The sequence below is a fragment of the Maylandia zebra genome, linkage group LG3 (genome assembly GCF_041146795.1).
Source record: "Maylandia zebra isolate NMK-2024a linkage group LG3, Mzebra_GT3a, whole genome shotgun sequence".
Lineage (NCBI taxonomy): Eukaryota > Metazoa > Chordata > Actinopteri > Cichliformes > Cichlidae > Maylandia > Maylandia zebra.
Genome location: NC_135169.1, coordinates 52,532,699 through 52,559,490, shown reverse-complemented (window position 1 = coordinate 52,559,490; position 26,792 = coordinate 52,532,699). Strand labels below are relative to the sequence as shown.

At 57.5% G+C, this 26,792-nt stretch overlaps 14 non-coding genes across 14 annotated transcripts; all 14 read right to left on the bottom strand.

The window, feature by feature from the left end:
- Positions 1 to 1,142: 1,142 nt before the first annotated feature.
- LOC143417799 (5S ribosomal RNA) lies at positions 1,143 to 1,261 on the bottom strand. The gene has a single exon (XR_013097947.1). It is a non-coding gene; the product is annotated as a 5S ribosomal RNA (ribosomal RNA).
- A 2,589-nt stretch (positions 1,262 to 3,850) lies between these two features.
- LOC143417798 (5S ribosomal RNA) lies at positions 3,851 to 3,969 on the bottom strand. Its single transcript, XR_013097946.1, has one exon. It is a non-coding gene; the product is annotated as a 5S ribosomal RNA (ribosomal RNA).
- A 1,877-nt stretch (positions 3,970 to 5,846) lies between these two features.
- LOC143417892 (5S ribosomal RNA) lies at positions 5,847 to 5,965 on the bottom strand. The gene has a single exon (XR_013098040.1). It is a non-coding gene; the product is annotated as a 5S ribosomal RNA (ribosomal RNA).
- Positions 5,966 to 6,942: 977 nt separating this feature from the next.
- LOC143417159 (5S ribosomal RNA) lies at positions 6,943 to 7,061 on the bottom strand. The gene has a single exon (XR_013097376.1). It is a non-coding gene; the product is annotated as a 5S ribosomal RNA (ribosomal RNA).
- Positions 7,062 to 9,217: 2,156 nt separating this feature from the next.
- LOC143417797 (5S ribosomal RNA) lies at positions 9,218 to 9,336 on the bottom strand. Its single transcript, XR_013097945.1, has one exon. It is a non-coding gene; the product is annotated as a 5S ribosomal RNA (ribosomal RNA).
- Positions 9,337 to 11,213: 1,877 nt separating this feature from the next.
- LOC143417891 (5S ribosomal RNA) lies at positions 11,214 to 11,332 on the bottom strand. The gene has a single exon (XR_013098039.1). It is a non-coding gene; the product is annotated as a 5S ribosomal RNA (ribosomal RNA).
- A 2,732-nt stretch (positions 11,333 to 14,064) lies between these two features.
- Positions 14,065 to 14,183, bottom strand: LOC143417462 (5S ribosomal RNA). Its single transcript, XR_013097683.1, has one exon. It is a non-coding gene; the product is annotated as a 5S ribosomal RNA (ribosomal RNA).
- Positions 14,184 to 15,474: 1,291 nt separating this feature from the next.
- On the bottom strand, positions 15,475 to 15,593 carry LOC143417366 (5S ribosomal RNA). The gene has a single exon (XR_013097587.1). It is a non-coding gene; the product is annotated as a 5S ribosomal RNA (ribosomal RNA).
- Positions 15,594 to 16,841: 1,248 nt separating this feature from the next.
- LOC143417796 (5S ribosomal RNA) lies at positions 16,842 to 16,960 on the bottom strand. The gene has a single exon (XR_013097944.1). It is a non-coding gene; the product is annotated as a 5S ribosomal RNA (ribosomal RNA).
- A 1,133-nt stretch (positions 16,961 to 18,093) lies between these two features.
- Positions 18,094 to 18,212, bottom strand: LOC143417158 (5S ribosomal RNA). Its single transcript, XR_013097375.1, has one exon. It is a non-coding gene; the product is annotated as a 5S ribosomal RNA (ribosomal RNA).
- A 2,117-nt stretch (positions 18,213 to 20,329) lies between these two features.
- On the bottom strand, positions 20,330 to 20,448 carry LOC143417795 (5S ribosomal RNA). Its single transcript, XR_013097943.1, has one exon. It is a non-coding gene; the product is annotated as a 5S ribosomal RNA (ribosomal RNA).
- Positions 20,449 to 22,561: 2,113 nt separating this feature from the next.
- On the bottom strand, positions 22,562 to 22,680 carry LOC143417609 (5S ribosomal RNA). Its single transcript, XR_013097755.1, has one exon. It is a non-coding gene; the product is annotated as a 5S ribosomal RNA (ribosomal RNA).
- A 1,291-nt stretch (positions 22,681 to 23,971) lies between these two features.
- On the bottom strand, positions 23,972 to 24,090 carry LOC143417303 (5S ribosomal RNA). Its single transcript, XR_013097523.1, has one exon. It is a non-coding gene; the product is annotated as a 5S ribosomal RNA (ribosomal RNA).
- A 1,563-nt stretch (positions 24,091 to 25,653) lies between these two features.
- Positions 25,654 to 25,772, bottom strand: LOC143417794 (5S ribosomal RNA). The gene has a single exon (XR_013097942.1). It is a non-coding gene; the product is annotated as a 5S ribosomal RNA (ribosomal RNA).
- Between the last annotated feature and the right edge of the window lie 1,020 nt (positions 25,773 to 26,792).

Here is a 26,792-nt window from a genome sequence, read left to right as displayed (position 1 = left end):
GCCCTGGTGTGGTGTAAGTGGACTCAGCCAGTGCCACAGGCCCTGGTGTGGTGTAAGTGGCCTGAGCAAGAGTCACAGACCCTGGTGTGGTGTAATTGGCCTCAATAGCAACTAATGCCCTGGTGTGGTGTAGGTGGCCTCAGCCAGCAGCCACAGGCCCTGGTGTGGTGTAAGTGGCCTCAGCCAGTGCCACAGGCCCTGGTGTGGTGTAAGGGGCCTCAATAGCAACTAATGCCCTGGTGTGGTGTAAGTGGCCTCAGCCAGCAGCCACAGGCACTGGTGTGGTGTAAGTGCCCTCAGCCAGCAGCCACAGGCCCTGGTGTGGTGTAAGTGGCCTCAGCCAGCAGCCACAGGCCCTGGTGTGGTGTAAGTGGCCTCAGCCAGCAGCCACAGGCCCTGGTGTGGTGTAAGTGGCCTGAGCAAGAGCCACAGGCCCTGGTGTGGTGTAAGTGGCCTCAGCCAGAAGCCACAGGCCCTGGTGTGGTGTAAGTGCCCTCAGCCAGCAGCCACAGGCCCTGGTGTGGTGTAAGTGACCTCAGCCAGCAGCCACAGGCCCTGGTGTGGTGTAAGTGGCCTCAGCCAGCAGCCACAGGCCCTGGTGTGGTGTAAGTGGCCTCAGCCAGTGCCACAGGCCCTGGTGTGGTGTAAGTGGCCTGAGCAAGAGTCACAGACCCTGGTGTGGTGTAATTGGCCTCAATAGCAACTAATGCCCTGGTGTGGTGTAGGTGGCCTCAGCCAGCAGCCACAGGCCCTGGTGTGGTGTAAGTGGCCTCAGCCAGTGCCACAGGCCCTGGTGTGGTGTAAGTGGCCTGAGCAAGAGCCACAGACCCTGGTGTGGTGTAATTGGCCTCAATAGCAACTAATGCCCTGGTGTGGTGTAAGTGGCCTCAGCCAGCAGCCACAGGCCCTGGTGTGGTGTAAGTGGCCTGAGCAAGAGCCACAGGCCCTGATGTGGTGTAAGTGGCCCCAGCCGGTCACTCAGGCCCTGGTGTGGTGTAGGTGGCATCAGCTAGCAGCACAAGACATTGGAAAACAGCCAAAAGCAATGTTGTTAATGTGCCCTCATTAATGGGCAGCTGCTTTTGGTCTTTTAATACACCCCTTCTCTGGATCAAAAGCGGTTCAATGACATGAAAATGAAAGGCTTACAGCACCAGGTATTCCCAGGCAGTCTCCCATCCAAGTACTAACCAAGCCCAGCCCTGCTTAGCTTCCGAGATCAGACGAGGTCGGGCGTGCTCAGGGTGGTATGGCCGTAAGCTGCTGGCCCCAGCACAATGTCTCAATTTATGGATTCAACTGATTAGGTGGCAAGTACCTGAAGTTACGAAGACAATCCTTTAACCATACCTGCATGTTTGCATAATACCCTAACCCAAAGGCTCAGTTTGGCATTTATCTAACAGCACAGGCCCTGGATTGTTGAAGATGGCCTCAGGAACCAGCACAGGGCCTGGTGTGTTGTACATGGCCACAGCTAGCAGCACAGGGCCTGGTTTGGTGAAGATGGCCTCGGCCAGAAGCGCAGGGCCTGGTGTGATGTGAGTGGCCTGAGCAAGAGCCACAGGCCCTGGTGTGGTGTAAGTGGCCTCAGCCAGAAGCCACAGGCACTGGTGTGGTGTAAGTGGCCTCAGCCAGCAGCCACAGGCCCTGGTGTGGTGTAAGTGGCCTCAGCCAGCAGCCACAGGCCCTGGTGTGGTGTACGTGGCCTCAGCCAGCAGCCACAGGCCCTGGTGTGGTGTAAGTGGCCTCAGCCAGAGCCACAGGTCCTGGTGTGGTGTAAGTGGCCTGAGCCAGTGCCACAGGCCCTGGTGTGGTGTAAGTGGCCTGAGCAAGAGCCACAGACCCTGGTGTGGTGTAATTGGCCTCAATAGCAACTAATGCCCTGGTGTGGTGTAGGTGGCCTCAGCCAGCAGCCACAGGCCCTGGTGTGGTGTAAGTGGCCTCAATAGCAACTAATGACCTGGTGTGGTGTAAGTGGCCTCATCCAGCAGCCACAGGCCCTGGTGTGGTGTAAGTGGCCTCAGCCAGAGCCACAGGCCCTGGTGTGGAGTAAGTGGCCTGAGCAAGACCACAGGCCCTGGTGTGGTGTAATTGGCCTCAATAGCAACTAAGGCCCTGGTGTGGTGTATGTGGCCTCAGCCAGCAGCCACAGGCCCTGGTGTGGTGTAAGTGGCCTGAGCAAGACCACAAGCCCTGGTGTGGTGTAATTGGCCTCAATAGCAACTAAGGCCCTGGTGTGGTGTATGTGGCCTCAGCCAGCAGCCACAGGCCCTGGTGTGGTGTAAGTGGCCTCAGAAGCAAATAAGGCCGTGGTGTGGTGTATGTGACCTCAGCCAGGAGCCACAGGCCCTGGTGTGGTGTAAGTGGCCTCAGCCAGCAGCCACAGGCCCTGGTGTGGTGTAAGTGGCCTCAGCCAGCAGCCACAGGCCCTGGTGTGGTGTAAGTGGCCTCAGCCAGAGCCACAGGCCCTGGTGTAGTGTAAGTGGCCTCAGCCAGTGCCACAGGCCCTGGTGTGGTGTAAGTGGCCTGAGCAAGAGCCACAGACCCTGGTGTGGTGTAAGGGGCCTCAATAGCAACTAATGCCCTGGTGTGGTGTAAGTGGCCTCAGCCAGCAGCCACAGGCACTGGTGTGGTGTAAGTGGCCTCAGCCAGCAGCCACAGGCCCTGGTGTGGTGTAAGTGGCCTCAGCCAGCAGCCACAGGCCCTGGTGTGGTGTAAGTGGCCTGAGCCAGCAGCCACAGGCCCTGGTGTGGTGTAAGTGGCCTCAGCCAGAAGCCACAGGCACTGGTGTGGTGTAAGTGCCCTCAGCCAGCAGCCACAGGCCCTGGTGTGGTGTAAGTGACCTCAGCCAGCAGCCACAGGCCCTGGTGTGGTGTAAGTGGCCTCAGCCAGCAGCCACAGGCCCTGGTGTGGTGTAAGTGGACTCAGCCAGTGCCACAGGCCCTGGTGTGGTGTAAGTGGCCTCAGCAAGAGTCACAGACCCTGGTGTGGTGTAATTGGCCTCAATAGCAACTAATGCCCTGGTGTGGTGTAGGTGGCCTCAGCCAGCAGCCACAGGCCCTGGTGTGGTGTAAGTGGCCTCAGAAGCAAATAAGGCCCTGGTGTGGTGTAAGTGGCCTCAATAGCAACTAAGGCCCTGGTGTGGTGTAAGTGGCCTCAGCCAGCAGCACAGGGCCTGGTGTGTTGTACATGGCCACAGCAAGCAGCACTGGGCCAGGTTTGGTGAAGATGGGCTTGGCCAGAAGCACAGGGTCTGGTGTGATATGAGTGGCCTGAGCAAGAGCCACAGGCCCTGGTGTGGTGTAGGTGGCCTCAGCCAGCAGCCACAGGCCCTTGTGTGGTGTAAGTGGCCTCAGCCAGCAGCCACAGGCCCTGGTGTGGTGTAAGTGGCCTCAGCCAGCAGCCACAGGCCCTTGTGTGGTGTAAGTGGCCTCAGCCAGCAGCCACAGGCCCTGGTGTGGTTTAAGTGGCCTCAGCCAGCAGCCACAGGCCCTGGTGTGGTGTAAGTGGCCTCAGCCAGCAGCCACAGGCCCTGGTGTGGTGTAAGTGGCCTCAGCCAGCAGCCACAGGCCCTGGTGTGGTGTAAGTGGCCTCAGCCAGCAGCCACAGGCCCTGGTGTGGTGTAAGTGGCCTCAGCCAGAGCCACAGGCCCTGATGTGGTGTAAGTGGCCCCAGCCGGTCACTCAGGCCCTGGTGTGGTGTAGGTGGCATCAGCTAGCAGCACAAGACATTGGAAAAGAGCCAAAAGCAATGTCGTTAATGTGCCCTCATTAATGGGCAGCTGCTTTTGGTCTTTTAATACACCCCTTCTCTGGATCAAAAGCGGTTCAATGACATGAAAATGAAAGGCTTACAGCACCAGGTATTCCCAGGCAGTCTCCCATCCAAGTACTAACCAAGCCCAGCCCTGCTTAGCTTCCGAGATCAGACGAGGTCGGGCGTGCTCAGGGTGGTATGGCCGTAAGCTGCTGGCCCCAGCACAATGTCTCAATTTATGGATTCAACTGATTAGGTGGCAAGTACCTGAAGTTACGAAGACAATCCTTTAACCATACCTGCATGTTTGCATAATACCCTAACCCAAAGGCTCAGTTTAGCATTTATCTAACAGCACAGACCCTGGATTGTTGAAGATGGCCTCAGGAACCAGCACAGGGCCTGGTGTGTTGTACATGGCCACAGCTAGCAGCACAGGGCCTGGTTTGGTGAAGATGGCCTCGGCCAGAAGCACAGGGCCTGGTGTGATGTGAGTGGCCTGAGCAAGAGCCACAGGCCTTGGTGTGGTGTAAGTGGCCTCAGCCAGAAGCCACAGGCACTGGTGTGGTGTAAGTGCCCTCAGCCAGCAGCCACAGGCCCTGGTGTGGTGTAAGTGGCCTCAGCCAGCAGCCACAGGCCCTGGTGTGGTGTAAGTGGCCTCAGCCAGCAGCCACAGGCCCTGGTGTGGTGTAAGTGGCCTCAGCCAGTGCCACAGGCCCTGGTGTGGTGTAAGTGGCCTGAGCAAGAGTCACAGACCCTGGTGTGGTGTAATTGGCCTCAATAGCAACTAATGCACTGGTGTGGTGTAAGTGGCCTCAGCCAGCAGCCACAGGCCCTGGTGTGGTGTAAGTGGCCTCAGCCAGCAGCCACAGGCCCTGGTGTGGTGTAAGTGGCCTCAGCCAGAGCCACAGGCCCTGGTGTGGTGTAAGTGGCCTCAGCCAGTGCCACAGGCCCTGGTGTGGTGTAAGTGGCCTGAGCAAGAGCCACAGACCCTGGTGTGGTGTAATTGGCCTCAATAGCAACTAATGCCCTGGTGTGGTGTAGGTGGCCTCAGCCAGCAGCCACAGGCCCTGGTGTGGTGTAAGTGGCCTCAATAGCAACTAATGCCCTGGTGTGGTGTAAGTGGCCTCAGCCAGCAGCCACAGGCCCTGGTGTGGTGTAAGTGGCCTGAGCAAGAGCCACAGACCATGGTGTGGTGTAATTGGCCTCAATAGCAACTAAGGCCCTGGTGTGGTGTAAGTGGCCTCAATAGCAACTAAGGCCCTGGTGTGGTGTATGTGGCCTCAGCCAGCAGCCACAGGCCCTGGTGTGGTGTAAGTGGCCTCAGAAGCAAATAAGGCCGTGGTGTGGTGTATGTGGCCTCAGCCAGCAGCCACAGGCCCTGGTGTGGTGTAAGTGGCCTCAGAAGCAAATAAGGCCGTGGTGTGGTGTATGTGGCCTCAGCCAGCAGCCACAGGCCATGGTGTGGTGTAAGTGGCCTCAGAAGCAAATAAGGCCGTGGTGTGGTGTATGTGGCCTCAGCCAGCAGCCACAGGCCGTGGTGTGGTGTAAGTGGCCTCAGCCAGCAGCCACAGGCCCTGGTGTGGTGTAAGTGGCCTCAGCCAGCAGCCACAGGCCCTGGTGTGGTGTAAGTGGCCTGAGCAAGAGCCACAGGCCCTGGTGTGGTGTAAGTGGCCTCAATAGCAACTAAGGCCCTGGTGTGGTGTATGTGGCCTCAGCCAGCAGCCACAGGCCCTGGTGTGGTGTAAGTGGCCTCAATAGCAACTAAGGCCCTGGTGTGGTGTAGGTGGCCTCAGCCAGCAGCCACAGGCCCTGGTGTGGTGTAAGTGGCCTCAGCCAGCAGCCACAGGCCCTGGTGTGGTGTAAGTGGCCTCAGCCAGAGCCACAGGCCCTGATGTGGTGTAAGTGGCCCCAGCCGGTCACTCAGGCCCTGGTGTGGTGTAGGTGGCATCAGCTAGCAGCACAAGACATTGGAAAACAGCCAAAAGCAATGTCGTTAATGTGCCCTCATTAATGGGCAGCTGCTTTTGGTCTTTTAATACACCCCTTCTCTGGATCAAAAGCGGTTCAATGACATGAAAATGAAAGGCTTACAGCACCAGGTATTCCCAGGCAGTCTCCCATCCAAGTACTAACCAAGCCCAGCCCTGCTTAGCTTCCGAGATCAGACGAGGTCGGGCGTGCGCAGGGTGGTATGGCCGTAAGCTGCTGGCCCCAGCACAATGTCTCAATTTATGGATTCAACTGATTAGGTGGCAAGTACCTGAAGTTACGAAGACAATCCTATAACCATACATGCATGTTTGCATAATACCATAACCCAAAGGCTCAGTTTGGCATTTATCTAACAGCACAGGCCCTGGATTGTTGAAGATGGCCTCTGGAACCAGCACAGGGCCTGGTGTGTTGTACATGGCCACAGCAAGCAGCACAGGGCCAGGTTTGGTGAAGATGGCCTCGGCCAGAAGCACAGGGTCTGGTGTGATATGAGTGGCCTGAGCAAGAGCCACAGGCCCTGGTGTGGTGTAGGTGGCCTCAGCCAGCAGCCACAGGCCCTTGTGCGGTGTAAGTGGCCTCAGCCAGCAGCCACAGGCCCTGGTGTGGTGTAAGTGGCCTCAGCCAGAAGCCACAGGCACTGGTGTGGTGTAAGTGCCCTCAGCCAGCAGCCACAGGCCCTGGTGTGGTGTAAGTGGCCTGAGCAAGAGCCACAGGCCCTGGTGTGGTGTAATTGGCCTCAATAGCAACTAAGGCCCTGGTGTGGTGTAGGTGGCCTCAGCCAGCAGCCACAGGCCCTGGTGTGGTGTAAGTGGCCTCAATAGCAACTAATGCCCTGGTGTGGTGTAAGTGGCCTCAGCCAGCAGCCACAGGCCCTGGTGTGGTGTAATTGGCCTCAATAGCAACTAAGGCCCTGGTGTGGTGTAGGTGGCCTCAGCCAGCAGCCACAGGCCCTGGTGTGGTGTAAGTGGCCTCAGCCAGAGCCACAGGCCCTGATGTGGTGTAAGTGGCCCCAGCCGGTCACTCAGGCCCTGGTGTGGTGTAGGTGGCATCAGCTAGCAGCACAAGACATTGGAAAAGAGCCAAAAGCAATGTCGTTAATGTGCCCTCATTAATGGGCAGCTGCTTTTGGTCTTTTAATACACCCCTTCTCTGGATCAAAAGCGGTTCAATGACATGAAAATGAAAGGCTTACAGCACCAGGTATTCCAAGGAAGTCTCCCATCCAAGTACTAACCAAGCCCAGCCCTGCTTAGCTTCCGAGATCAGACGAGGTCGGGCGTGCTCAGGGTGGTATGGCCGTAAGCTGCTGGCCCCAGCACAATGTCTCAATTTATGGATTCAAGTGATTAGGTGGCAAGTACCTGAAGTTACGAAGACAATCCTATAACCATACCTGCATGTTTGCATAATACCCTAACCCAAAGGCTCAGTTTAGCATTTATCCAACAGCACAGGCCCTGGATTGTTGAAGATGGCCTCAGGAACCAGAACAGGGCCTGGTGTGTTGTACATGGCCACAGCTAGCAGCACAGGGCCTGGTTTGGTGAAGATGGCCTCGGCCAGAAGCACAGGGCCTGGTGTGATATGAGTGGCCTGAGCAAGAGCCACAGGCCCTGGTGTGGTGTAAGTGGCCTGAGCAAGAGCCACAGGCCCTGGTGTGGAGTAAGTGGCCTGAGCAAGACCACAGGCCCTGGTGTGGTGTAATTGGCCTCAATAGCAACTAAGGCCCTGGTGTGGTGTATGTGGCCTCAGCCAGCAGCCACAGGCCCTGGTGTGGTGTAAGTGGCCTGAGCAAGACCACAGGCCCTGGTGTGGTGTAATTGGCCTCAATAGCAACTAAGGCCCTGGTGTGGTGTATGTGGCCTCAGCCAGCAGCCACAGGCCCTGGTGTGGTGTAAGTGGCCTCAGAAGCAAATAAGGCCGTGGTGTGGTGTATGTGACCTCAGCCAGGAGCCACAGGCCCTGGTGTGGTGTAAGTGGCCTCAGCCAGCAGCCACAGGCCCTGGTGTGGTGTAAGTGGCCTCAGCCAGCAGCCACAGGCCCTGGTGTGGTGTAAGTGGCCTCAGCCAGAGCCACAGGCCCTGGTGTAGTGTAAGTGGCCTCAGCCAGTGCCACAGGCCCTGGTGTGGTGTAAGTGGCCTGAGCAAGAGCCACAGACCCTGGTGTGGTGTAAGGGGCCTCAATAGCAACTAATGCCCTGGTGTGGTGTAAGTGGCCTCAGCCAGCAGCCACAGGCACTGGTGTGGTGTAAGTGGCCTCAGCCAGCAGCCACAGGCCCTGGTGTGGTGTAAGTGGCCTCAGCCAGCAGCCACAGGCCCTGGTGTGGTGTAAGTGGCCTGAGCCAGCAGCCACAGGCCCTGGTGTGGTGTAAGTGGCCTCAGCCAGAAGCCACAGGCACTGGTGTGGTGTAAGTGCCCTCAGCCAGCAGCCACAGGCCCTGGTGTGGTGTAAGTGACCTCAGCCAGCAGCCACAGGCCCTGGTGTGGTGTAAGTGGCCTCAGCCAGCAGCCACAGGCCCTGGTGTGGTGTAAGTGGACTCAGCCAGTGCCACAGGCCCTGGTGTGGTGTAAGTGGCCTCAGCAAGAGTCACAGACCCTGGTGTGGTGTAATTGGCCTCAATAGCAACTAATGCCCTGGTGTGGTGTAGGTGGCCTCAGCCAGCAGCCACAGGCCCTGGTGTGGTGTAAGTGGCCTCAGAAGCAAATAAGGCCCTGGTGTGGTGTAAGTGGCCTCAATAGCAACTAAGGCCCTGGTGTGGTGTAAGTGGCCTCAGCCAGCAGCACAGGGCCTGGTGTGTTGTACATGGCCACAGCAAGCAGCACTGGGCCAGGTTTGGTGAAGATGGGCTTGGCCAGAAGCACAGGGTCTGGTGTGATATGAGTGGCCTGAGCAAGAGCCACAGGCCCTGGTGTGGTGTAGGTGGCCTCAGCCAGCAGCCACAGGCCCTTGTGTGGTGTAAGTGGCCTCAGCCAGCAGCCACAGGCCCTGGTGTGGTGTAAGTGGCCTCAGCCAGCAGCCACAGGCCCTTGTGTGGTGTAAGTGGCCTCAGCCAGCAGCCACAGGCCCTGGTGTGGTTTAAGTGGCCTCAGCCAGCAGCCACAGGCCCTGGTGTGGTGTAAGTGGCCTCAGCCAGCAGCCACAGGCCCTGGTGTGGTGTAAGTGGCCTCAGCCAGCAGCCACAGGCCCTGGTGTGGTGTAAGTGGCCTCAGCCAGCAGCCACAGGCCCTGGTGTGGTGTAAGTGGCCTCAGCCAGAGCCACAGGCCCTGATGTGGTGTAAGTGGCCCCAGCCGGTCACTCAGGCCCTGGTGTGGTGTAGGTGGCATCAGCTAGCAGCACAAGACATTGGAAAAGAGCCAAAAGCAATGTCGTTAATGTGCCCTCATTAATGGGCAGCTGCTTTTGGTCTTTTAATACACCCCTTCTCTGGATCAAAAGCGGTTCAATGACATGAAAATGAAAGGCTTACAGCACCAGGTATTCCCAGGCAGTCTCCCATCCAAGTACTAACCAAGCCCAGCCCTGCTTAGCTTCCGAGATCAGACGAGGTCGGGCGTGCTCAGGGTGGTATGGCCGTAAGCTGCTGGCCCCAGCACAATGTCTCAATTTATGGATTCAACTGATTAGGTGGCAAGTACCTGAAGTTACGAAGACAATCCTTTAACCATACCTGCATGTTTGCATAATACCCTAACCCAAAGGCTCAGTTTAGCATTTATCTAACAGCACAGACCCTGGATTGTTGAAGATGGCCTCAGGAACCAGCACAGGGCCTGGTGTGTTGTACATGGCCACAGCTAGCAGCACAGGGCCTGGTTTGGTGAAGATGGCCTCGGCCAGAAGCACAGGGCCTGGTGTGATGTGAGTGGCCTGAGCAAGAGCCACAGGCCTTGGTGTGGTGTAAGTGGCCTCAGCCAGAAGCCACAGGCACTGGTGTGGTGTAAGTGCCCTCAGCCAGCAGCCACAGGCCCTGGTGTGGTGTAAGTGGCCTCAGCCAGCAGCCACAGGCCCTGGTGTGGTGTAAGTGGCCTCAGCCAGCAGCCACAGGCCCTGGTGTGGTGTAAGTGGCCTCAGCCAGTGCCACAGGCCCTGGTGTGGTGTAAGTGGCCTGAGCAAGAGTCACAGACCCTGGTGTGGTGTAATTGGCCTCAATAGCAACTAATGCACTGGTGTGGTGTAAGTGGCCTCAGCCAGCAGCCACAGGCCCTGGTGTGGTGTAAGTGGCCTCAGCCAGCAGCCACAGGCCCTGGTGTGGTGTAAGTGGCCTCAGCCAGAGCCACAGGCCCTGGTGTGGTGTAAGTGGCCTCAGCCAGTGCCACAGGCCCTGGTGTGGTGTAAGTGGCCTGAGCAAGAGCCACAGACCCTGGTGTGGTGTAATTGGCCTCAATAGCAACTAATGCCCTGGTGTGGTGTAGGTGGCCTCAGCCAGCAGCCACAGGCCCTGGTGTGGTGTAAGTGGCCTCAATAGCAACTAATGCCCTGGTGTGGTGTAAGTGGCCTCAGCCAGCAGCCACAGGCCCTGGTGTGGTGTAAGTGGCCTGAGCAAGAGCCACAGACCATGGTGTGGTGTAATTGGCCTCAATAGCAACTAAGGCCCTGGTGTGGTGTAAGTGGCCTCAATAGCAACTAAGGCCCTGGTGTGGTGTATGTGGCCTCAGCCAGCAGCCACAGGCCCTGGTGTGGTGTAAGTGGCCTCAGAAGCAAATAAGGCCGTGGTGTGGTGTATGTGGCCTCAGCCAGCAGCCACAGGCCCTGGTGTGGTGTAAGTGGCCTCAGAAGCAAATAAGGCCGTGGTGTGGTGTATGTGGCCTCAGCCAGCAGCCACAGGCCATGGTGTGGTGTAAGTGGCCTCAGAAGCAAATAAGGCCGTGGTGTGGTGTATGTGGCCTCAGCCAGCAGCCACAGGCCGTGGTGTGGTGTAAGTGGCCTCAGCCAGCAGCCACAGGCCCTGGTGTGGTGTAAGTGGCCTCAGCCAGCAGCCACAGGCCCTGGTGTGGTGTAAGTGGCCTGAGCAAGAGCCACAGGCCCTGGTGTGGTGTAAGTGGCCTCAATAGCAACTAAGGCCCTGGTGTGGTGTATGTGGCCTCAGCCAGCAGCCACAGGCCCTGGTGTGGTGTAAGTGGCCTCAATAGCAACTAAGGCCCTGGTGTGGTGTAGGTGGCCTCAGCCAGCAGCCACAGGCCCTGGTGTGGTGTAAGTGGCCTCAGCCAGCAGCCACAGGCCCTGGTGTGGTGTAAGTGGCCTCAGCCAGAGCCACAGGCCCTGATGTGGTGTAAGTGGCCCCAGCCGGTCACTCAGGCCCTGGTGTGGTGTAGGTGGCATCAGCTAGCAGCACAAGACATTGGAAAACAGCCAAAAGCAATGTCGTTAATGTGCCCTCATTAATGGGCAGCTGCTTTTGGTCTTTTAATACACCCCTTCTCTGGATCAAAAGCGGTTCAATGACATGAAAATGAAAGGCTTACAGCACCAGGTATTCCCAGGCAGTCTCCCATCCAAGTACTAACCAAGCCCAGCCCTGCTTAGCTTCCGAGATCAGACGAGGTCGGGCGTGCGCAGGGTGGTATGGCCGTAAGCTGCTGGCCCCAGCACAATGTCTCAATTTATGGATTCAACTGATTAGGTGGCAAGTACCTGAAGTTACGAAGACAATCCTATAACCATACATGCATGTTTGCATAATACCATAACCCAAAGGCTCAGTTTGGCATTTATCTAACAGCACAGGCCCTGGATTGTTGAAGATGGCCTCTGGAACCAGCACAGGGCCTGGTGTGTTGTACATGGCCACAGCAAGCAGCACAGGGCCAGGTTTGGTGAAGATGGCCTCGGCCAGAAGCACAGGGTCTGGTGTGATATGAGTGGCCTGAGCAAGAGCCACAGGCCCTGGTGTGGTGTAGGTGGCCTCAGCCAGCAGCCACAGGCCCTTGTGCGGTGTAAGTGGCCTCAGCCAGCAGCCACAGGCCCTGGTGTGGTGTAAGTGGCCTCAGCCAGAAGCCACAGGCACTGGTGTGGTGTAAGTGCCCTCAGCCAGCAGCCACAGGCCCTGGTGTGGTGTAAGTGACCTCAGCCAGCAGCCACAGGCCCTGGTGTGGTGTAAGTGGCCTCAGCCAGCAGCCACAGGCCCTGGTGTGGTGTAAGTGGACTCAGCCAGTGCCACAGGCCCTGGTGTGGTGTAAGTGGCCTGAGCAAGAGTCACAGACCCTGGTGTGGTGTAATTGGCCTCAATAGCAACTAATGCCCTGGTGTGGTGTAAGTGGCCTGAGCAAGAGTCACAGGCCCTGGTGTGGTGTAAGTGACCTCAGCCAGCAGCCACAGGCCCTGGTGTGGTGTAAGTGGCCTCAGCCAGCAGCCACAGGCCCTGGTGTGGTGTAAGTGGCCTCAGCCAGCAGCCACAGGCCCTGGTGTGGTGTAAGTGGCCTGAGCAAGAGTCACAGACCTTGGTGTGGTGTAATTGGCCTCAATAGCAACTAATGCCCTGGTGTGGTGTAAGTGACCTCAGCCAGCAGCCACAGGCACTGGTGTGGTGTAACTGCCCTCAGCCAGCAGCCACAGGCCCTGGTGTGGTGTAAGTGGCCTCAGCCAGCAGCCACAGGCCCTGGTGTGGTGTAAGTGGCCTCAGCCAGCAGCCACAGGCCCTGGTGTGGTGTAAGTGGCCTGAGCAAGAGCCACAGGCCCTGGTGTGGTGTAAGTGGCCTCAGCCAGAAGCCACAGGCACTGGTGTGGTGTAAGTGCCCTCAGCCAGCAGCCACAGGCCCTGGTGTGGTGTAAGTGACCTCAGCCAGAGCCACAGGCCCTGGTGTGGTGTAAGTGGCCTCAGCCAGCAGCCACAGGCCCTGGTGTGGTGTAAGTGGCCTCAGCCAGTGCCACAGGCCCTGGTGTGGTCTAAGTGGCCTGAGCAAGAGTCACAGACCCTGGTGTGGTGTAATTGGCCTCAATAGCAACTAATGCCCTGGTGTGGTGTAGGTGGCCTCAGCCAGCAGCCACAGGCCCTGGTGTGGTGTAAGTGGCCTCAGCCAGTGCCACAGGCCCTGGTGTGGTGTAAGTGGCCTGAGCAAGAGCCACAGACCCTGGTGTGGTGTAATTGGCCTCAATAGCAAATAATGCCCTGGTGTGGTGTAAGTGGCCTCAGCCAGCAGCCACAGGCCCTGGTGTGGTGTAAGTGGCCTCAGCCAGCAGCCACAGGCCCTGATGTGGTGTAAGTGGCCCCAGCCGGTCACTCAGGCCCTGGTGTGGTGTAAGTGGCCTGGTAAGCTGCTGGCCCCAGCACAATGTCTCAATTTATGGATTCAACTGATTAGGTGGCAAGTACCTGAAGTTACGAAGACAATCCTTTAACCATACCTGCATGTTTGCATAATACCCTAACCCAAAGGCTCAGTTTAGCATTTATCTAACAGCACAGGCCCTGGATTGTTGAAGATGGCCTCAGGAACCAGCACAGGGCCTGGTGTGTTGTACATGGCCACAGCTAGCAGCACAGGGCCTGGTTTGGTGAAGATGGCCTCGGCCAGAAGCGCAGGGCCTGGTGTGATATGAGTGGCCTGAGCAAGAGCCACAGGCCCTGGTGTGGTGTAAGTGGCCTGAGCAAGAGCCACAGGCCCTGGTGTGGTGTAAGTGCCCTCAGCCAGCAGCCACAGGCACTGGTGTGGTGTAAGTGACCTCAGCCAGAGCCACAGGCCCTGGTGTGGTGTAAGTGGCCTCAGCCAGTGCCACAGGCCCTGGTGTGGTGTAAGTGGCCTGAGCAAGAGCCACAGACCCTGGTGTGGTGTAATTGGCCTCAATAGCAACTAATGCCCTGGTGTGGTGTAGGTGGCCTCAGCCAGCAGCCACAGGCCCTGGTGTGGTGTAAGTGGCCTCAATAGCAACTAATGCCCTGGTGTGGTGTAAGTGGCCTCAGCCAGCAGCCACAGGCCCTGGTGTGGTGTAAGTGGCCTGAGCAAGAGCCACAGACCCTGGTGTGGTGTAATTGGCCTCAATAGCAACTAAGGCCCTGGTGTGGTGTAGGTGGCCTCAGCCAGCAGCCACAGGCCCTGGTGTGGTGTAAGTGGCCTCAGCCAGCAGCCACAGGCCCTGGTGTGGTGTAAGTGGCCTCAGCCAGCAGCCACAGGCCCTGATGTGGTGTAAGTGGCCCCAGCCGGTCACTCAGGCCCTGGTGTGGTGTAGGTGGCATCAGCTAGCAGCACAAGACATTGGAAAACAGCCAAAAGCAATGTCGTTAATGTGCCCTCATTAATGGGCAGCTGCTTTTGGTCTTTTAATACACCCCTTCTCTGGATCAAAAGCGGTTCAATGACATGAAAATGAAAGGCTTACAGCACCAGGTATTGCCAGGCAGTCTCCCATCCAAGTACTAACCAAGCCCAGCCCTGCTTAGCTTCCGAGATCAGACGAGGTCGGGCGTGCTCAGGGTGGTATGGCCGTAAGCTGCTGGCCCCAGCACAATGTCTCAATTTATGGATTCAACTGATTAGGTGGCAAGTACCTGAAGTTACGAAAACAATCCTTTAACCATACCTGCATGTTTGCATAATACCCTAACCCAATGGCTCAGTTTAGCATTTATCTAACAGCACAGACCCTGGATTGTTGAAGATGGCCTCAGGAACCAGCACAGGGCCTGGTTTGGTGAAGATGGCCTCGGCCAGAAGCGCAGGGCCTGGTGTGATGTGAGTGGCCTGAGCAAGAGCCACAGGCCTTGGTGTGGTGTAAGTGGCCTCAGCCAGAAGCCACAGGCACTGGTGTGGTGTAAGTGCCCTCAGCCAGCAGCCACAGGCCCTGGTGTGGTGTAATTGGCCTCAATAGCAACTAAGGCCCTGGTGTGGTGTATGTGGCCTCAGCCAGCAGCCACAGGCCCTTGTGTGGTGTACATGGCCACAGCCAGCAGCCACAGGCCCTGGTGTGGTGTAAGTGGCCTCAATAGCAACTAAGGCCGTGGTGTGGTGTAAGTGGCCTCAGCCAGCAGCCACAGGCCTTGGTGTGGTGTAAGTCGCCTCATCCAGCAGCCACAGGCCCTGGTGTGGTGTAAGTGGCCTCAGCCAGCAGCCACAGGCCCTGGTGTGGTGTAAGTGGCCTCAGCCAGTGCCAGAGGCCCTGGTGTGGTGTAATTGGCCTCAATAGCAACTAAGGCCCTGGTGTGGTGTATGTGGCCTCAGCCAGCAGCCACAGGCCCTGGTGTGGTGTAAGTGGCCTCAGAAGCAAATAAGGCCGTGGTGTGGTGTAAGTGGCCTCAGCCAGAGCCACAGGCCCTGGTGTGGTGTAAGTGGCCTGAGCAAGAGCCACAGGCCCTGGTGTGGTGTAAGTGGTCTCAACCAGCAGCCACAGGCCCTTGTGTGGTGTAAGTGGCCTCAGCCAGCAGCCACAGGCCCTGGTGTGGTGTAAGTGGCCTGAGCAAGAGCCACAGACCCTGGTGTGGTGTAATTGGCCTCAATAGCAACTAAGGCCCTGGTGTGGTGTAGGTGGCCTCAGCCAGCAGCCACAGGCCTTGGTGTGGTGTAAGTGGCCTCAGCCAGAGCCACAGGCCCTGATATGGTGTAAGTGGCCCCAGCCGGTCACTCAGGCCCTGGTGTGGTGTAGGTGGCATCAGCTAGCAGCACAAGACATTGGAAAACAGCCAAAAGCAATGTCGTTAATGTGCCCTCATTAATGGGCAGCTGCTTTTGGTCTTTTAATACACCCCTTCTCTGGATCAAAAGCGGTTCAATGACATGAAAATGAAAGGCTTACAGCACCAGGTATTCCAAGGAAGTCTCCCATCCAAGTACTAACCAAGCCCAGCCCTGCTTAGCTTCCGAGATCAGACGAGGTCAGGCGTGCTCAGGGTGGTATGGCCGTAAGCTGCTGGCTCCAGCACAATGTCTCAATTTATGGATTCAAGTAATTAGGTGGCAAGTACCTGAAGTTACGAAGACAATCCTATAACCATACCTGCATGTTTGCATAATACCCTAACCCAAAGGGTCAGTTTAGCATTTATCCAACAGCACAGGCCCTGGATTGTTGAAGATGGCCTCAGGAACCAGAACAGGGCCTGGTGTGTTGTACATGGCCACAGCTAGCAGCACAGGGCCTGGTTTGGTGAAGATGGCCTCGGCCAGAAGCACAGGCCCTGGTGTGATATGAGTGGCCTGAGCAAGAGCCACAGGCCCTGGTGTGGTGTAATTGGCCTCAATAGCAACTAAGGCCCTGGTGTGGTGTAAGTGGCCTCAGCCAGAGCCACAGGCCCTTGTGTGGTGTAAGTGGCCTCAGCCAGAGCCACAGGCCATGGTGTGGTGTAAGTGGCCTCAATAGCAACTAAGGCCCTGGTGTGGTGTAAGTGGCCTCAGCCAGAGCCACAGGCCCTGGTGTGGTGTAAGTGGCCTGAGCAAGAGCCACAGACCCTGGTGTGGTGTAATTGGCCTCAATAGCAACTAATGCCCTGGTGTGGTGTAAGTGGCCTCAGCCAGCAGCCACAGGCCCTGGTGTGGTGTAAGTGGCCTCAGCCAGCAGCCACAGGCCCTGGTGTGGTGTAAGTGGCCTCAGCCAGCAGCCACAGGCCGTGGTGTGGTGTAAGTGGCCTCAGCCAGCAGCCACAGGCCCTGGTGTGGTGTAAGTGGCCTCAGCCAGAAGCCACAGGCCCTGGTGTGGTGTAAGTGGCCTGAGCAAGAGCCACAGGCCCTGGTGTGGTGTAATTGGCCTCAATAGCAACTAAGGCCCTGGTGTGGTGTATGTGGCCTCAGCCAGCAGCCACAGGCCCTGGTGTGGTGTAAGTGGCCTCAGAAGCAAATAAGGCCGTGTTGTGGTGTATGTGGCCTCAGCCAGCAGCCACAGGCCCTGGTGTGGTGTAAGTGGCCTCAATAGCAACTAAGGCCCTGGTGTGGTGTAGGTGGCCTCAGCCAGCAGCCACAGGCCCTGGTGTGGTGTAAGTGGCCTCAGCCGGTCACTCAGGCCCTGGTGTGGTGTAGGTGGCATCAGCTAGCAGCACAAGACATTGGAAAACAGCCAAAAGCAATGTCGTTAATGTGCCCTCATTAATGGGCAGCTGCTTTTGGTCTTTTAATACACCCCTTCTCTGGATCAAAAGCGGTTCAATGACATGAAAATGAAAGGCTTACAGCACCAGGTATTCCCAGGCAGTCTCCCATCCAAGTACTAACCAAGCCCAGCCCTGCTTAGCTTCCGAGATCAGACGAGGTCGGGCGTGCTCAGGGTGGTATGGCCGTAAGCTGCTGGCCCCAGCACAATGTCTCAATTTATGGATTCAACTGATTAGGTGGCAAGTACCTGAAGTTACGAAGACAATCCTTTAACCATACCTGCATGTTTGCATAATACCCTAACCCAAAGGCTCAGTTTGGCATTTATCTAACAGCACAGGCCCTGGATTGTTGAAGATGGCCTCAGGAACCAGCACAGGGCCTGGTGTGTTGTACATGGCCACAGCTAGCAGCACAGGGCCTGGTTTGGTGAAGATGGCCTCGGCCAGAAGCGCAGGGCCTGGTGTGATGTGAGTGGCCTGAGCAAGAGCCACAGGCCCTGGTGTGGTGTAAGTGGCCTCAGCCAGAAGCCACAGGCACTGGTGTGGTGTAAGTGGCCTCAGCCAGCAGCCACAGGCCCTGGTGTGGTGTAAGTGGCCTCAGCCAGAAGCCACAGGCACTGGTGTGGTGTACGTGGCCTCAGCCAGCAGCCACAGGCCCTGGTGTGGTGTAAGTGGCCTGAGCCAGTGCCACAGGCCCTGGTGTGGTGTAAGTGGCCTGAGCAAGAGCCACAGGCCCTGGTGTGGTGTAATTGGCCTCAATAGCAACTAATGCCCTGGTGTGGTGTAAGTGGCCTCATCCAGCAGCCACAGGCCCTGGTGTGGTGTAAGTGGCCTGAGCAAGAGCCACAGGCCCTGGTGTGGTGTAATTGGCCTCAATAGCAACTAAGGCCCTGGTGTGGTGTAGGTGGCCTCAGCCAGCAGCCACAGGCCCTGGTGTGGTGTAAGTGGCCTCAATAGCAACTAATGCCCTGGTGTGGTGTAAGTGGCCTCAGCCAGCAGCCACAGGCCCTGGTGTGGTGTAATTGGCCTCAATAGCAACTAAGGCCCTGGTGTGGTGTAGGTGGCCTCAGCCAGCAGCCACAGGCCCTGGTGTGGTGTAAGTGGCCTCAGCCAGAGCCACAGGCCCTGATGTGGTGTAAGTGGCCCCAGCCGGTCACTCAGGCCCTGGTGTGGTGTAGGTGGCATCAGCTAGCAGCACAAGACATTGGAAAAGAGCCAAAAGCAATGTCGTTAATGTGCCCTCATTAATGGGCAGCTGCTTTTGGTCTTTTAATACACCCCTTCTCTGGATCAAAAGCGGTTCAATGACATGAAAATGAAAGGCTTACAGCACCAGGTATTCCAAGGAAGTCTCCCATCCAAGTACTAACCAAGCCCAGCCCTGCTTAGCTTCCGAGATCAGACGAGGTCGGGCGTGCTCAGGGTGGTATGGCCGTAAGCTGCTGGCCCCAGCACAATGTCTCAATTTATGGATTCAAGTGATTAGGTGGCAAGTACCTGAAGTTACGAAGACAATCCTATAACCATACCTGCATGTTTGCATAATACCCTAACCCAAAGGCTCAGTTTAGCATTTATCCAACAGCACAGGCCCTGGATTGTTGAAGATGGCCTCAGGAACCAGAACAGGGCCTGGTGTGTTGTACATGGCCACAGCTAGCAGCACAGGGCCTGGTTTGGTGAAGATGGCCTCGGCCAGAAGCACAGGGCCTGGTGTGATATGAGTGGCCTGAGCAAGAGCCACAGGCCCTGGTGTGGTGTAAGTGGCCTGAGCAAGAGCCACAGGCCCTGGTGTGGAGTAAGTGGCCTGAGCAAGACCACAGGCCCTGGTGTGGTGTAATTGGCCTCAATAGCAACTAAGGCCCTGGTGTGGTGTATGTGGCCTCAGCCAGCAGCCACAGGCCCTGGTGTGGTGTAAGTGGCCTGAGCAAGACCACAGGCCCTGGTGTGGTGTAATTGGCCTCAATAGCAACTAAGGCCCTGGTGTGGTGTATGTGGCCTCAGCCAGCAGCCACAGGCCCTGGTGTGGTGTAAGTGGCCTCAGAAGCAAATAAGGCCGTGGTGTGGTGTATGTGACCTCAGCCAGGAGCCACAGGCCCTGGTGTGGTGTAAGTGGCCTCAGCCAGCAGCCACAGGCCCTGGTGTGGTGTAAGTGGCCTCAGCCAGCAGCCACAGGCCCTGGTGTGGTGTAAGTGGCCTCAGCCAGAGCCACAGGCCCTGGTGTAGTGTAAGTGGCCTCAGCCAGTGCCACAGGCCCTGGTGTGGTGTAAGTGGCCTGAGCAAGAGCCACAGACCCTGGTGTGGTGTAAGGGGCCTCAATAGCAACTAATGCCCTGGTGTGGTGTAAGTGGCCTCAGCCAGCAGCCACAGGCACTGGTGTGGTGTAAGTGGCCTCAGCCAGCAGCCACAGGCCCTGGTGTGGTGTAAGTGGCCTCAGCCAGCAGCCACAGGCCCTGGTGTGGTGTAAGTGGCCTGAGCCAGCAGCCACAGGCCCTGGTGTGGTGTAAGTGGCCTCAGCCAGAAGCCACAGGCACTGGTGTGGTGTAAGTGCCCTCAGCCAGCAGCCACAGGCCCTGGTGTGGTGTAAGTGACCTCAGCCAGCAGCCACAGGCCCTGGTGTGGTGTAAGTGGCCTCAGCCAGCAGCCACAGGCCCTGGTGTGGTGTAAGTGGACTCAGCCAGTGCCACAGGCCCTGGTGTGGTGTAAGTGGCCTCAGCAAGAGTCACAGACCCTGGTGTGGTGTAATTGGCCTCAATAGCAACTAATGCCCTGGTGTGGTGTAGGTGGCCTCAGCCAGCAGCCACAGGCCCTGGTGTGGTGTAAGTGGCCTCAGAAGCAAATAAGGCCCTGGTGTGGTGTAAGTGGCCTCAATAGCAACTAAGGCCCTGGTGTGGTGTAAGTGGCCACAGCAAGCAGCACTGGGCCAGGTTTGGTGAAGATGGGCTTGGCCAGAAGCACAGGGTCTGGTGTGATATGAGTGGCCTGAGCAAGAGCCACAGGCCCTGGTGTGGTGTAGGTGGCCTCAGCCAGCAGCCACAGGCCCTTGTGTGGTGTAAGTGGCCTCAGCCAGCAGCCACAGGCCCTGGTGTGGTGTAAGTGGCCTCAGCCAGCAGCCACAGGCCCTTGTGTGGTGTAAGTGGCCTCAGCCAGCAGCCACAGGCCCTGGTGTGGTTTAAGTGGCCTCAGCCAGCAGCCACAGGCCCTGGTGTGGTGTAAGTGGCCTCAGCCAGCAGCCACAGGCCCTGGTGTGGTGTAAGTGGCCTCAGCCAGCAGCCACAGGCCCTGGTGTGGTGTAAGTGGCCTCAGCCAGCAGCCACAGGCCCTGGTGTGGTGTAAGTGGCCTCAGCCAGAGCCACAGGCCCTGATGTGGTGTAAGTGGCCCCAGCCGGTCACTCAGGCCCTGGTGTGGTGTAGGTGGCATCAGCTAGCAGCACAAGACATTGGAAAAGAGCCAAAAGCAATGTCGTTAATGTGCCCTCATTAATGGGCAGCTGCTTTTGGTCTTTTAATACACCCCTTCTCTGGATCAAAAGCGGTTCAATGACATGAAAATGAAAGGCTTACAGCACCAGGTATTCCCAGGCAGTCTCCCATCCAAGTACTAACCAAGCCCAGCCCTGCTTAGCTTCCGAGATCAGACGAGGTCGGGCGTGCTCAGGGTGGTATGGCCGTAAGCTGCTGGCCCCAGCACAATGTCTCAATTTATGGATTCAACTGATTAGGTGGCAAGTACCTGAAGTTACGAAGACAATCCTTTAACCATACCTGCATGTTTGCATAATACCCTAACCCAAAGGCTCAGTTTAGCATTTATCTAACAGCACAGACCCTGGATTGTTGAAGATGGCCTCAGGAACCAGCACAGGGCCTGGTGTGTTGTACATGGCCACAGCTAGCAGCACAGGGCCTGGTTTGGTGAAGATGGCCTCGGCCAGAAGCGCAGGGCCTGGTGTGATGTGAGTGGCCTGAGCAAGAGCCACAGGCCTTGGTGTGGTGTAAGTGGCCTCAGCCAGAAGCCACAGGCACTGGTGTGGTGTAAGTGCCCTCAGCCAGCAGCCACAGGCCCTGGTGTGGTGTAAGTGGCCTCAGCCAGCAGCCACAGGCCCTGGTGTGGTGTAAGTGGCCTCAGCCAGCAGCCACAGGCCCTGGTGTGGTGTAAGTGGCCTCAGCCAGTGCCACAGGCCCTGGTGTGGTGTAAGTGGCCTGAGCAAGAGTCACAGACCCTGGTGTGGTTTAATTGGCCTCAATAGCAACTAAGGCCCTGGTGTGGTGTAAGTGGCCTCAGCCAGAAGCCACAGGCACTGGTGTGGTGTAAGTGGCCTCAGCCAGCAGCCACAGGCCCTGGTGTGGTGTAAGTGGCCTCAGCCAGAGCCACAGGCCCTGGTGTGGTGTAAGTGGCCTCAGCCAGTGCCACAGGCCCTGGTGTGGTGTAAGTGGCCTGAGCAAGAGCCACAGACCCTGGTGTGGTGTAATTGGCCTCAATAGCAACTAATGCCCTGGTGTGGTGTAGGTGGCCTCAGCCAGCAGCCACAGGCCCTGGTGTGGTGGAAGTGGCCTCAATAGCAACTAATGCCCTGGTGTGGTGTAAGTGGCCTCAGCCAGCAGCCACAGGCCCTGGTGTGGTGTAAGTGGCCTGAGCAAGAGCCACAGACCATGGTGTGGTGTAATTGGCCTCAATAGCAACTAAGGCCCTGGTGTGGTGTAAGTGGCCTCAATAGCAACTAAGGCCCTGGTGTGGTGTATGTGGCCTCAGCCAGCAGCCACAGGCCCTGGTGTGGTGTAAGTGGCCTCAGAAGCAAATAAGGCCGTGGTGTGGTGTATGTGGCCTCAGCCAGCAGCCACAGGCCCTGGTGTGGTGTAAGTGGCCTCAATAGCAACTAAGGCCGTGGTGTGGTGTAAGTGGCCTCAGCCAGCAGCCACAGGCCCTGGTGTGATGTGAGTGGCCTGAGCAAGAGCCACAGGCCCTGGTGTGGTGTAAGTGGCCTCAGCCAGAAGCCACAGGCACTGGTGTGGTGTAAGTGGCCTCAGCCAGCAGCCACAGGCCCTGGTGTGGTGTAAGTGGCCTCAGCCAGCAGCCACAGGCCCTGGTGTGGTGTAAGTGGCCTCAGCCAGCAGCCACAGGCCCTGGTGTGGTGTAAGTGGCCTCAGCCAGAGCCACAGGCCCTGGTGTGGTGTAAGTGGCCTGAGCAAGAGCCACAGACCCTGGTGTGGTGTAATTGGCCTCAATAGCAACTAATGCCCTGGTGTGGTGTAGGTGGCCTCAGCCAGTGCCACAGGCCCTGGTGTGGTGTAAGTGGCCTGAGCAAGAGCCACAGACCCTGGTGTGGTGTAATTGGCCTCAATAGCAACTAATGCCCTGGTGTGGTGTAGGTGGCCTCAGCCAGCAGCCACAGGCCCTGGTGTGGTGTAAGTGGCCTCAGCCAGCAGCCACAGGCCCTGGTGTGGTGTAAGTGGCCTGAGCAAGAGCCACAGACCCTGGTGTGGTGTAATTGGCCTCAATAGCAACTAAGGCCCTGGTGTGGTGTAGGTGGCCTCAGCCAGCAGCCACAGGCCCTGGTGTGGTGTAAGTGGCCTCAGCCAGCAGCCACAGGCCCTGATGTGGTGTAAGTGGCCCCAGCCGGTCACTCAGGCCCTGGTGTGGTGTAGGTGGCATCAGCTAGCAGCACAAGACATTGGAAAACAGCCAAAAGCAATGTCGTTAATGTGCCCTCATTAATGGGCAGCTGCTTTTGGTCTTTTAATACACCCCTTCTCTGGATCAAAAGCGGTTCAATGACATGAAAATGAAAGGCTTACAGCACCAGGTATTCCCAGGTAGTCTCCCATCCAAGTACTAACCAAGCCCAGCCCTGCTTAGCTTCCGAGATCAGACGAGGTCGGGCGTGCTCAGGGTGGTATGGCCGTAAGCTGCTGGCCCCAGCACAATGTCTCAATTTATGGATTCAACTGATTAGGTGGCAAGTACCTGAAGTTACGAAAACAATCCTTTAACCATACCTGCATGTTTGCATAATACCCTAACCCAATGGCTCAGTTTAGCATTTATCTAACAGCACAGACCCTGGATTGTTGAAGATGGCCTCAGGAACCAGCACAGGGCCTGGTTTGGTGAAGATGGCCTCGGCCAGAAGCGCAGGGCCTGGTGTGATGTGAGTGGCCTGAGCAAGAGCCACAGGCCTTGGTGTGGTGTAAGTGGCCTCAGCCAGAAGCCACAGGCACTGGTGTGGTGTAAGTGCCCTCAGCCAGCAGCCACAGGCCCTGGTGTGGTGTAATTGGCCTCAATAGCAACTAAGGCCCTGGTGTGGTGTATGTGGCCTCAGCCAGCAGCCACAGGCCCTTGTGTGGTGTACATGGCCACAGCCAGCAGCCACAGGCCCTGGTGTGGTGTAAGTGGCCTCAATAGCAACTAAGGCCGTGGTGTGGTGTAAGTGGCCTCAGCCAGCAGCCACAGGCCTTGGTGTGGTGTAAGTCGCCTCATCCAGCAGCCACAGGCCCTGGTGTGGTGTAAGTGGCCTCAGCCAGCAGCCACAGGCCCTGGTGTGGTGTAAGTGGCCTCAGCCAGTGCCAGAGGCCCTGGTGTGGTGTAATTGGCCTCAATAGCAACTAAGGCCCTGGTGTGGTGTATGTGGCCTCAGCCAGCAGCCACAGGCCCTGGTGTGGTGTAAGTGGCCTCAGAAGCAAATAAGGCCGTGGTGTGGTGTAAGTGGCCTCAGCCAGAGCCACAGGCCCTGGTGTGGTGTAAGTGGCCTGAGCAAGAGCCACAGGCCCTGGTGTGGTGTAAGTGGTCTCAACCAGCAGCCACAGGCCCTTGTGTGGTGTAAGTGGCCTCAGCCAGCAGCCACAGGCCCTGGTGTGGTGTAAGTGGCCTGAGCAAGAGCCACAGACCCTGGTGTGGTGTAATTGGCCTCAATAGCAACTAAGGCCCTGGTGTGGTGTAAGTGGCCTCAGCCAGCAGCCACAGGCCTTGGTGTGGTGTAAGTGGCCTCAGCCAGAGCCACAGGCCCTGATATGGTGTAAGTGGCCCCAGCCGGTCACTCAGGCCCTGGTGTGGTGTAGGTGGCATCAGCTAGCAGCACAAGACATTGGAAAACAGCCAAAAGCAATGTCGTTAATGTGCCCTCATTAATGGGCAGCTGCTTTTGGTCTTTTAATACACCCCTTCTCTGGATCAAAAGCGGTTCAATGACATGAAAATGAAAGGCTTACAGCACCAGGTATTCCAAGGAAGTCTCCCATCCAAGTACTAACCAAGCCCAGCCCTGCTTAGCTTCCGAGATCAGATGAGGTCAGGCGTGCTCAGGGTGGTATGGCCGTAAGCTGCTGGCTCCAGCACAATGTCTCAATTTATGGATTCAAGTAATTAGGTGGCAAGTACCTGAAGTTACGAAGACAATCCTATAACCATACCTGCATGTTTGCATAATACCCTAACCCAAAGGGTCAGTTTAGCATTTATCCAACAGCACAGGCCCTGGATTGTTGAAGATGGCCTCAGGAACCAGAACAGGGCCTGGTGTGTTGTACATGGCCACAGCTAGCAGCACAGGGCCTGGTTTGGTGAAGATGGCCTCGGCCAGAAGCACAGGCCCTGGTGTGATATGAGTGGCCTGAGCAAGAGCCACAGGCCCTGGTGTGGTGTAAGTGGCCTCAGCCAGAGCCACAGGCCCTTGTGTGGTGTAAGTGGCCTCAGCCAGAGCCACAGGCCATGGTGTGGTGTAAGTGGCCTCAATAGCAACTAAGGCCCTGGTGTGGTGTAAGTGGCCTCAGCCAGAGCCACAGGCCCTGGTGTGGTGTAAGTGGCCTGAGCAAGAGCCACAGACCCTGGTGTGGTGTACATGGCCTCAATAGCAACTAATGCCCTGGTGTGGTGTAAGTGGCCTCAGCCAGCAGCCACAGGCCCTGGTGTGGTGTAAGTGGCCTCAGCCAGCAGCCACAGGCCTTGGTGTGGTGTAAGTGGCCTCAATAGCAACTAAGGCCGTGGTGTGGTGTAAGTGGCCTCAGCAAGAGTCACAGACCCTGGTGTGGTGTAATTGGCCTCAATAGCAACTAATGCCCTGGTGTGGTGTAGGTGGCCTCAGCCAGCAGCCACAGGCCCTGGTGTGGTGTAAGTGGCCTCAGAAGCAAATAAGGCCCTGGTGTGGTGTAAGTGGCCTCAATAGCAACTAAGGCCCTGGTGTGGTGTAAGTGGCCTCAGCCAGCAGCACAGGGCCTGGTGTGTTGTACATGGCCACAGCAAGCAGCACTGGGCCAGGTTTGGTGAAGATGGCCTTGGCCAGAAGCACAGGGTCTGGTGTGATATGAGTGGCCTGAGCAAGAGCCACAGGCCCTGGTGTGGTGTAGGTGGCCTCAGCCAGCAGCCACAGGCCCTTGTGTGGTGTAAGTGGCCTCAGCCAGCAGCCACAGGCCCTGGTGTGGTGTAAGTGGCCTCAGCCAGCAGCCACAGGCCCTTGTGTGGTGTAAGTGGCCTCAGCCAGCAGCCACAGGCCCTGGTGTGGTTTAAGTGGCCTCAGCCAGCAGCCACAGGCCCTGGTGTGGTGTAAGTGGCCTCAGCCAGCAGCCACAGGCCCTGGTGTGGTGTAAGTGGCCTCAGCCAGCAGCCACAGGCCCTGGTGTGGTGTAAGTGGCCTCAGCCAGCAGCCACAGGCCCTGGTGTGGTGTAAGTGGCCTCAGCCAGAGCCACAGGCCCTGATGTGGTGTAAGTGGCCCCAGCCGGTCACTCAGGCCCTGGTGTGGTGTAGGTGGCATCAGCTAGCAGCACAAGACATTGGAAAAGAGCCAAAAGCAATGTCGTTAATGTGCCCTCATTAATGGGCAGCTGCTTTTGGTCTTTTAATACACCCCTTCTCTGGATCAAAAGCGGTTCAATGACATGAAAATGAAAGGCTTACAGCACCAGGTATTCCCAGGCAGTCTCCCATCCAAGTACTAACCAAGCCCAGCCCTGCTTAGCTTCCGAGATCAGACGAGGTCGGGCGTGCTCAGGGTGGTATGGCCGTAAGCTGCTGGCCCCAGCACAATGTCTCAATTTATGGATTCAACTGATTAGGTGGCAAGTACCTGAAGTTACGAAGACAATCCTTTAACCATACCTGCATGTTTGCATAATACCCTAACCCAAAGGCTCAGTTTAGCATTTATCTAACAGCACAGACCCTGGATTGTTGAAGATGGCCTCAGGAACCAGCACAGGGCCTGGTGTGTTGTACATGGCCACAGCTAGCAGCACAGGGCCTGGTTTGGTGAAGATGGCCTCGGCCAGAAGCACAGGGCCTGGTGTGATGTGAGTGGCCTGAGCAAGAGCCACAGGCCTTGGTGTGGTGTAAGTGGCCTCAGCCAGAAGCCACAGGCACTGGTGTGGTGTAAGTGCCCTCAGCCAGCAGCCACAGGCCCTGGTGTGGTGTAAGTGGCCTCAGCCAGCAGCCACAGGCCCTGGTGTGGTGTAAGTGGCCTCAGCCAGCAGCCACAGGCCCTGGTGTGGTGTAAGTGGCCTCAGCCAGTGCCACAGGCCCTGGTGTGGTGTAAGTGGCCTGAGCAAGAGTCACAGACCCTGGTGTGGTGTAATTGGCCTCAATAGCAACTAAGGCCCTGGTGTGGTGTAAGTGGCCTCAGCCAGAAGCCACAGGCACTGGTGTGGTGTAAGTGGCCTCAGCCAGCAGCCACAGGCCCTGGTGTGGTGTAAGTGGCCTCAGCCAGCAGCCACAGGCCCTGGTGTGGTGTAAGTGGCCTCAGCCAGAGCCACAGGCCCTGGTGTGGTGTAAGTGGCCTCAGCCAGTGCCACAGGCCCTGGTGTGGTGTAAGTGGCCTGAGCAAGAGCCACAGACCCTGGTGTGGTGTAATTGGCCTCAATAGCAACTAATGCCCTGGTGTGGTGTAGGTGGCCTCAGCCAGCAGCCACAGGCCCTGGTGTGGTGTAAGTGGCCTCAATAGCAACTAATGCCCTGGTGTGGTGTAAGTGGCCTCAGCCAGCAGCCACAGGCCCTGGTGTGGTGTAAGTGGCCTGAGCAAGAGCCACAGACCATG